Here is a 10,406-nt window from a genome sequence, read left to right as displayed (position 1 = left end):
TTAAAGAAAAAAGTAGTTTTATGAAACAAAATACCATTAAATATTTTGGCCACCACCCAAAGCAGTAATTAATATCAGTGTTGTAAGTATGTACCTAATAATTCATACAATATAAATATTCCTCACTGTACTGCAAGCTCCTCATGTTAAGGTCTCCTGCTGCTTTTATTAAAAAAAAAAGTTTCCTTAAATTATTAAGGTGTTATAAAAGGTTATAAAAGGTTGTAAAAGTGTTTTTCTAAGTAATCAGCGTAGGATGCAAAAAGTCTCTTTTATCAAAATAACTTCTGGCACTTTATATTAACATTATTATGTCCTTGATTGTTTATTTAAATTCTTGTATTAAGCACTCTTTACTTTTAAATTATTGTCTGTCCCTATACTCTTATTTGAATGGGAGGTTACTTAATAAATCTCAAACTAGCTAAACAACAACCTAATAAGGCTCAGGTCTTTTCTAATAAAAACCATAGGTTTAAAGTGTAACAAACAAACCTGTAACACTAACACAAAGTCCCTCTAACAGCCTTGTTTAGCCAATAAATAAAACTATGTTTACTCATTTTATATTAAATAAAACTTTTTAAATGTATAAAAATATTATTTGTTTTCTAAGTTATCCATGCCTCAAATAAATATATCCATCAATTACTTAGTAATCACTGTAATAAACCTGGAATATATAGAAAAAACTTAATATCTTCACTTCAACTTGTCATCAAACCTCAAATATTTAACAGTATTAAGTTAACACATTATATTAAAAATAATAATAATGAGAATACTTTGCTAAATAATTAAATTAAAAAAAACTTCTCCTTGTAATCACAAAGCAAAAGCTTTAACCCATATCCTCCTAATATGTCCCAAATCTACCAAGAAAGCTACCTTAAAGCACATAAAAAAGTGGGCATAAAAAGCAGCCATAAAATGGCAAATAGCGAAACCCTCTCAAATACTCTAATTTAATAATTGTTATACAGGATTTGTGTATTTTTTAAGAGAAATGATGTAACACCTATACATTCCATTAATGCTTGCCAAAAATTGTTTATTACTATTTCAAGGAGCATTAACTAAAATGTTTTAATTATTTAACAATATTCTAACAATTTTAAACCTATATTATCTTTTTTTAGTAAAATATTATAAAATGTTGTCCTAAATAATCAATGTAAAAGGCAAGAAGTCTGTTCTATCAAAATAATTTATTGCCCTCTATGTTAACTCTATTGTGTCCTTGGTTGTTTAAAAATATTGTCTTCTCACTTTTAAAAGAGCTAAGTCTTTTCCTTAACTTTAATTAAAAATAAATAAATAAATAAATAAATACTGCTTCAAACCTAATAACTTTTAACATTTTACTTTCTCAAAGTCAAACCTTAAGAAATATCTTTTTATTCCCAACAGTTACAAAGAATTTGTTCTTTCACCTTGGGAAAATAATTAAATATATAAATATGTAAATAATTAAATATATTATAAGTTGCACAAGAAATGTTTAGACAATGTTATAAGAATTAAAAACTTCTAACTTCTTGTGGTTACTGATATGCATAACATCAAACAACAATATAGTAACGCTAATTATAATTTCAGTTATTTTAAAGTGTTATCTGTCACAAAAACAAAAAAGCCAGATGTCCTTGTAAATTACATTGTTTTACCCTAATCCTTCTCTAAAAGCACTTGCAGTTAGCTACAAGTCAAAGCTTCATCTTCAACTATAACAAAGAAAACCTTTTTAAAAAAGAAGCAAAGCAAGTATATAAATTATGTTCTACCCATTATCTAACATAACCCTAGTAAAAATGTAAAGAAAAACTAGACCTCTATTTTAATTAAAGTGCTTGCATGTTTAAACCAAGCTCCTAGTACTATGCCTGCATGCTCTCTCCCCATCACAGTTATTGATAAGACCCATCTCTGTGGTCCCTAAAGCTATAAGGGTGTCAACCACATCACATGAATGTGCTCCAGAAGTAAATGAGAACCTGCTGTTACCACAAACACCTTTTACTACAAACACCTTTGCCTCTGCCTGCCAGAAAAGACTCCATCACTTTGGTTTTTCAGTGGACACTGCCTCCAGACTGGCTCTGCTGCATAGTGTCAGAGGGCACTATGAAAGCCCAATGGAACCCTAAAGCCCACCATCCTGTTTCCCAGAAGACCAACGATGCTGTGCTACAACAACTGTACAAAGAAGATACCTCCTGAAGCTGTGATTGCCAGTGTGATGTGGTTAAAACCTAAAAACAGTAATCAACACTAAAGCCTGCTCCTATGAGGAGACAGCATGTATGGTACTGTAAACTTAACACCCAATGCAGCTCAGGAAAAACTTCAGCATTCATTAGCTCAACAACAAAAACTTATTCTCTACTACCAAGAACTTTCCAAGCATTGCCAATGGTAAAATATGAGGGATGTAACCATATAGTCTCATAATCAAAACCTTAAAAATCAAGCCTAAATAAGAAAAAACCTAAAAATAACAAAAAAAATGCTAACCAAACAGCTTTCTCTCTTCTACCTAGTTAAAAAACTTTCTATCAAATTTTCCTTCATTCTTCTCCATACCTGAATGAGCTATTCTACTCCCCCTTATTGGGCCATTAATTATCCTTATATCAATTTTTCTTTTTGCTCCTTGCCTCTTACAATGTCTAATTAAATTTATCAATAGGTCAATAGCAGCCGTAACTTACTGGCAAAATTCCAAAAACATGCTCCTGCTACAACAAAGATTTGAAGGTCTGCTCCTGCCGTAAGAAGGGCCTCGCTACCAGCCAGTTCCAGCAGAAGATATCCAAATATCAATTTAATAATGCTAAAGCTTAGTTCAAGGCAACTACCCCCAACTATGACCCCACCCAGCCAGAAGCAGTCAAAGAGAGAAATGATGCCCCAGCCCCTGCAAAAAGTTGCCTTGAGCTAAGTTAAAGCCTTAACCCTAATGCAGCCAGACCTGTGCCAATTTTTATTAAAAGCAAAAAGCAGGAATGTTAGATCCCAGAAGAAGAAACTAACATGTAGAAGGAGTTTCTAACTCAGGGGCCCCACAGCTTATCTCACAAGAAAACAGATGCCCCATAAACTAAAGAATGAAGGCTGTTCAAAGCTGTTCAAGGCCGTCCCAGTGGCCCCTCAAAGGCGGGTAAGGCAAGGCCAGATATGCCCATAAAATAAACAACCAAAAAGGCCTACTCTCCCCAGCTAGATAACACAGCTGCTTTCCTAAAAAGAATATTGTCTCAGAATTCTACGAACCAATCAGCCCAAAACTAGATAGGCACTTACCCAATCGAGGCACAGAACATCACAGCAGACACCCTACCCAACGTGGGTCCCTTTTTTCGTTAAAAAATGCTGCTCTCAGATAGAGGGCGGGAGCCATTATCTTTTTCTTCTTTTCTGCTGGCTCCCACCTGCTTTCTTCCTCTAATAAATCTTAAACTTTATACTTAAACTTTGACTCGCTGCATTGTATGAATTCTTGAATGGCTCCGAACCTAACAGCTCCAAGAGGCACATTCCTGGCAGTTTTATTGAGTCCATAAAGAGATAACAAATTAGCTTTTTGTGCATGTGGGATTACAAAGTAATGTGGCATCTGCTGAGTGTAACCAGTAAGATTGGATAGGCCTCGTTTTTCCTGACTTGAGATGCCTCATCTTCACTTCTGGTTTCTCCCTTGGCCACTTATCATATGACTGTTTTGCAAGTATAGCAGCCAATCCTAGATGTACCCTGCTACTTGAGGTCTAGCCAGTAGCTTACTGTACTACTTAGGTCACGTGCTTTCATTGACCAAGGAATAAATGGTCAAGGGTCACATCAAAAGGCAACACTGTGGAAACTACAAAACAGAGTAGAGACATTGGTGGCAAAGCCACTAGGCTCAGAGATTCTCATGTCACATCACCACGAAGCACCAGTCTTGGAATCCCCTTTTTCAGATACTGCACCAGAGGCCAAGTAAGAGAGGGTGGGCTCTGGTCATGACAAGAACTGGAACTGCTGGGGAGATTTAGTCATCGACTATGCTGGCAAATCTGAGACTTTACCTATTTTAAAGTCAAATCTGTTGGAAAATTATCCTTAATTAAGGAATCCTGTTTAAGTGACAGGTAGTTGGGATTGTTAATTTTAAAGGTAAACCAAAAGAGGGCAAAATCAGCAGCCTGGTCTGGAGGAGAGATAAGCAGTCAACTACAAAGTTGGGATCTAGTCCTTTATCAGCCTGTCTCTAGACAGGAGGAGCCCTGTGTGTTAGGGTCCCCAAGACACCCCCAGGTTCACTGTTTTGCTAGGAAGACTCACAGAACTTAACATATATAGTCACACTCACGGCTAAGATTTATTACAGTGAAAGGATACAAAAAATTAGCAAAGGGAAAAGGAGCATGGGGTAAAATATGGAACCAGGTGCAAGTTTACACGAGTCTTCTCCCAGTGGAGTCACACAGGATGCATTTAATTACCCCATCAACAAGTTGTAACAACCAGGAAAGATCACTAGACTCTAAGAACCCAAGGTTTTTATTGGTGGGGGTCACATAGGCACCCTCTGTCTACCATGTATCAAAATTCCAGACTCCCAGAAGGAAAGCAGATGTTCAACATAAACCATAATTTTTTGCACAGCCTAGGTATAGTGAACCACTCATCATTTAGGGAAAGTTTTACATCCATGTAGCAAACTGTTTATCAGCCAAGGCCAATCTTATAAGCAGGACTTTCTAAGGATAATAGTCTCAGGCTTGCTATTTTTTTATTTATTATTTTTCTTATATTATTAATTGTAATATATATAACATAAAAATCATTTTAACCATTTTAAATGAACAATTTTTTGGCATTAAGTACCTTGACAATTACTGTGTAACTTTCACCAGTATCTGTATCCAGACTGTTTTAATCACCCCAAACCAAAACTCATTCATTTAGCAATAGCTGCCCATTCTCCCCTACCCCTCCCCTTGGTAACCGTTATTCTACTTTCTGTCTCTAAGAATTTGCTTACTGTAAGTTCTTTATATAAGGAAATCATACAGTGTTTGTCCTTTTGTGTATGGCTTATTTCACTCAACAGGATGTCTTCAAGTTTCATCTATGTTGTCACATGCATCAGGACTTCATTCCTTTTTATACCTGAATAACATTTCATTGTGTCTATACCACATTTTATTTTTACATTCTTCTGTTGATGGACACAGATTGCTTCTATCTTTTGGCAATTGCTAATAATGCCTCTATGAACATTGGTGTGCAAATATCTGTTGGAATCCTTGCTTTCCATTCTTTTGGGTATATACCTAGAAGTGGAATTGCTGGGTATGCAGTCATTCTATACTTCACTTTCTGAGGAAGCACCAAACATGTTTTTCACAGTAGCTATACCATTTTACATTGACACCAACAATGTATGAGGGTTCCGGTTACACCACATCCTCACCAACACTTGCTATTTTCAGTTTGTTTAAGAATAGCCATCTTGGGTGTGAAGTAGCACTCCTTGTAGTTTTGATTTGCATTTCTCTAATGGCTAATGTTGTTAAGCATCTTTTCATATACTTACTGGCCATTTGAATATCTTCTTTGGAGAAATGTCTATTCAAATCCTTGGCACATTTTTTAATTGGGCCATTTGTCTTTTTGTTGTTGAGTTGTAGGAGTTCTTTATATTTCAGGATATTAAATCTTTATCAGATATATAGATCCCAAATATTTTCTCCCATTCCATAGGTTGTCTTTTTACCTCAGAAGGATCTACTTCCACCATTTAGCTATTCATTTTCTGTATGTCTTGTATGTTTTTGTTCCTCAATTACTATACTACTGCCTCTTTTTTTGTATTTAGTTGCTTTTTATGTAGTGTACTATTTTGATTCCCTTCTACCCTTTTCTCTATATTTTTTAGTTATTGTCTTAGTGTTTACCTTTGTAATTACAATTAACATCTTAAACTAATAAAACTCTCTACTACTGTATGTCTCCATCCCTCCCTCTTTATGTTGTTATTGTCTCAGATTCCATCTTTATACATTGCATGTATAAACACAGATTTTCAATTGTATTGCACATTTACCTAAGTCATATAATATACAGGATTTTATATTTTCCTATATAGTTACCTTTATCAAAGTTCTTTATCTCTTCTCATGGCTTCAGGTAACTGTCTAGTGTACTTTTATTTCAATCTGAAGGACTCCCTTTAGCATTTCTTGCAGGGACTTCCAGTCATAAACTCTTTCAACTTTTGTTTACCTGTAAATGCCTTAATCTCCCCTTCATTTTTGAAAGATAATTTTGCTGCATACAGAATTCTTGGTCAACAGTTTTTTCCATAAGAGCTTTAAATATGCCATCCTACAGTCTTCTGGCCTCCATGGTTTCTGATGAGAAATCTGCTGTTTATCTTATTGGGAGGGATCCCTTGTGTGTGACAAGTGGCTTCTCTCTTGCTGCTTTCAAAATCCTGTCTCTGTCTTTGGATTTGAACTTTTACTATAATGTGTCTTGGTATAGATCTCTAGAGATTATCCTGCTTGAAGTGTGTTGAGATTCTTGGATGTATATATTCATGTCTTTACCAGATTTAGGAGTTTTCAGCCATTATTTATTCAAATACCTTTTTCCACCTTTTTTTCTCCCTCTTCTTCTGTGACTACAAATATGTGTGTGTTGGTATGCTTGATGGTGTCCCACAGAACCCTCAGGCTCTGTTTATTTCTCTTCATTATTTTTCTCTTTCTGCTCCTCACACTGGATAATTCAATTGTGTTGTCTTCAAGTTTGCTGATTCTTTCTTTTGCTTGTTCAGATCTGCTGTTGAATCCATCTAGTGAGTTTTCATTTCAATTACTGTATACTTTGCTCTAAAATTTTTTTATTTTCTTCTTTTTTATAAATTCTATCTCTTTGTTTTGTTCAGTGTTTTCCTAATTTCCTTTACTTCTTTGTATATGGATTCCTTTAGCTCATTGAATATATCTGACATTTGATTTAAAGTCTTTGACTAATTGTTCCAATGTATGAGCTTCATCAGGGATGGTTTCTGGCAAGTTCTTTTTTTCCTATGAATGGATCATACTTCCCTGTCTCTTTGTATTTTTTGTACTTTTTTGTTGAAAATTGGACCTTCTGAATATTATCTTGTTATAGTTCTTCCACTCCTCTGGGATTGCTAGGTTTTGTTGCTGCTGTTGTTGTTAAGGGCTAGAATTGTCATTTTTTTTTTTTTTTTTTTTTTTAATTTTCCAAACTATTTTTTGCCCCCAAATGGGGAATGGAAAGAGAAAAGAGAATAAAATAGATACTGTCTCTTTAAGTTTCCTCTGCAGCTTTTGCCTGAGGAGTGTTGCAATAATGGCTGTCCTTAGAGCCAGCCTTTCAGTGATCTAAAGTACCTGAACAAAAGCAGTTACCAGAAATCAGACAACACTCCCTGGGATTTTGGAGAAGTAGGTCCTTAAAGCCCACCATGGCACCAGTAAACAGCACCAGGAACCTGAGCTGTAGTCCCGACTACTACCTGCCATGCGGTATGGTAGCAGCTGCATGGAGGATGGAATTCACCCATACCTACTGAAGTTTACCAGCCTCTTCATCTAGCTCTTTCCTGATGCTTCACAGTGTTCCACTAGACTCCAGAGTTTCAAAACAGTTGATTCAGACTGTTTCTGCAAGGTCAATAGTTGTAATTGTGGATGGACTGATTCCTGGAGCTTCCTGCTCTGCCATCTTCCCACAGTCATCTCATACATTAACTCTTTTCTGCACACCCAGTATCTTAATCTAATTTTGTAGTAACTTAAGCCCATTTAAATTAATGTGCAGTTTTACCTTATGAAGTTGACACAAAGTCCCTTTTTTCCAAAGACGATTTTGTGGAGGGAATGAGTTGTGATCTAGGAGACAGGCAATTGATCTTTTAGGGACTCCAATGCTCAAGATGGGCTAGAGTTCTGGGTTTTGTTTTTAAATAAATTCAGAAATGGTACAGCTTCCCCTTCTAAAACTTTCTACTGGTCATAGTAGATGTGTCACTCCCCATTGTCTCCAATATCCCAGTCCATTTCAGGGCAAACTAGAATAGGAAAAACCCACTGAACCTCTTTTTGAACTAAACCAAAATTTTACCTCCAACATCCATGCTTCCTACCTATGAAATAAGTGAAAGAAATAAAAATGTAAGCTTAAAAAGTTTTAAGAATATTTCAATTTTTAAAATATTAAAATAAAAAAATGAAAAAAACTAAAGCTAAAAATGATTGCAATAGATAGGCAATACAAAGGCTTTTAAAAACATATACTTAAAACAATAAAAATATAAGAATCAAAATGACAAAGTATATAAATCAATAAACTGCTTAAAATAAGACAGAAAGCAAGTCTAAAAGAATAAAATACAGTGAAATAATGACACAATGGACTTGAAGATTTAAAAGAATGACTAAGAGTAATCTAAAATAATTTAGGAATAAACCAAACAAAAAGACTTGGATTAAAAAAAATAAAAACAAAAATAATTAAATATAAGTTTAAAACACAAAGAAGAGGGCTGCTTGTGTTGAGAAAGTGACAGTTACCCACAGGCCTCCTGTTTTAGTCTGACCCCAAGTTTGAGTTGCCCTGGAGAGGTCTTGTGAGAGCCAGAATCTCCAGGCATAATATTCTAACAAGAAAGTCTACATGCAAAAATTCTTTTGTCATCTCAAAATCATCCCAGTTAGTTTGCATCCTGGAACCTGTAGACCTGCCTGCAAAAGCTGTTAAGTCTTAGGATAATCTTAATATCATTTTTTTTGGAGTGATTACTGTGAGCCAGACAATGTGTTAAGTGCTATAAATCCGTTATCAACTATACCCTTATTATAGCCCTGAGAAGTTTTATGGTTGAGGACCGGGACTTGGAGAAGTTAAGTGACTTGCCTAAGATGATACAGCTAGCAAGAGATAGAGCCCAAATTTAAACACAGGCCTGTCTAATGTCAAAGTCCATCTCCTAACCTTTCCGCTTACTATTTATAGTGAAGCAATTTCTGTTAAATATGGCTTGATTGCACATCAAAATAAAATAAAAACACCTAAAGAGAGACATTTCACAGCATTTCAAAGCCTCAGGTTGAAGCACACATTGTTAGGCTTAGAAAAATTTGGTTGAAAGATTTGTTTTGAAAATAGGACATGTTTCTAGGCAGTGAGGCTTTCAGATATGTATGTAAAGTAATACTTTCTTGCAGATACTCTGATAGCATGAAAAACCTAAAGAGGACAAGACTTCATACATTGGAACCTGATGGAAGAAAATTAAATTCTTGAAATTAAAAAAATATATATATTTTAGTGTAGTGTTGAAAAGAAAAGCTCAGTTGGTTGAAAGGCAGAATTCGTGTTTAAGTTTCCACCACAACCTTCCCGTACACCTTTTTAATATACACTAGAAAAGGGTCCTCTTTGTGTGCTTACATAGCAGTGAGCAACTTCTAATAAAAAGGTAATTTAAGGAATTTTTAAAAAGTATCTATTTTAACATTGTCCTTATAACAAACCCTGGACAACTTTCCAAATAGCACTGTTCTTTTAGTTTTAATAGGCTCAAATGCTTTGTATGAACATACCTGACTATATTATAATTAAAATCCTGTTTAATAAAATATTTTATTGAAAACATGTATCTTGTTTTTTTAGTGAACATACTATTTTTATTTTACAAAGTGACATGGTTCTTGTATAGAGTAAAATGATCAAGTCCTTTTTTCCTTCAAATCCTCTAATCTGAAGTATTTGTGATACCAGAATATCCTTGTAGATTTTTTTTTCCCCAAGTCATGTTCTGTACTTACATAATGACTCTACGTGGATACCCAAATAGTTGTGTTTGCTTTTTCCTTCACAACTAAGCTCAGTGAACCAAATGATGTGCTGGATAAAAATAGTACCTGCCCCTTTTTTGTGTGTTATATTTTAAGGTTTCTTAAATATTTTCATGTACCACATAAAGTCAATACTTTTAGTGATCAGCTTACTTTTCACCTGCTTCAGGAAGCCTTTTCCCATTTTGAATTTGGTGAAGTATTTGTTTTCCCCTCACTAAAATTTGCCTTTTATGGCTGTAGCCCGGGTGCCTGACACATAATAAGTGTAGGTTGGACCCTTTTATTTCCCTTTGCTGTTATTTTTCATATTTTCTCCAAGTTCTTCAGAAATTAAGTGCTACATAGATTTCATTTCCTTGGGTAGATCCCTAAGCAATTAAATCCAGAAATTTGAGTGAAATCTGGTTTAGGACAGCTTCCTGCTGGGAACAGAACTTTGAAGAGGCTTTATCAGAGAGCATCTGGGGAGGTTTAATGGGCTGTTATCTCTGGTAGGGGTGGGGGGTGGAGGTAGCTTTG

Source organism: Choloepus didactylus, chromosome 2, assembly GCF_015220235.1.
Source record: "Choloepus didactylus isolate mChoDid1 chromosome 2, mChoDid1.pri, whole genome shotgun sequence".
NCBI lineage: Eukaryota > Metazoa > Chordata > Mammalia > Pilosa > Megalonychidae > Choloepus > Choloepus didactylus.
The sequence above is the reverse complement of the archived record's forward strand: the minus strand, read 5'-3'. Positions refer to the sequence as shown.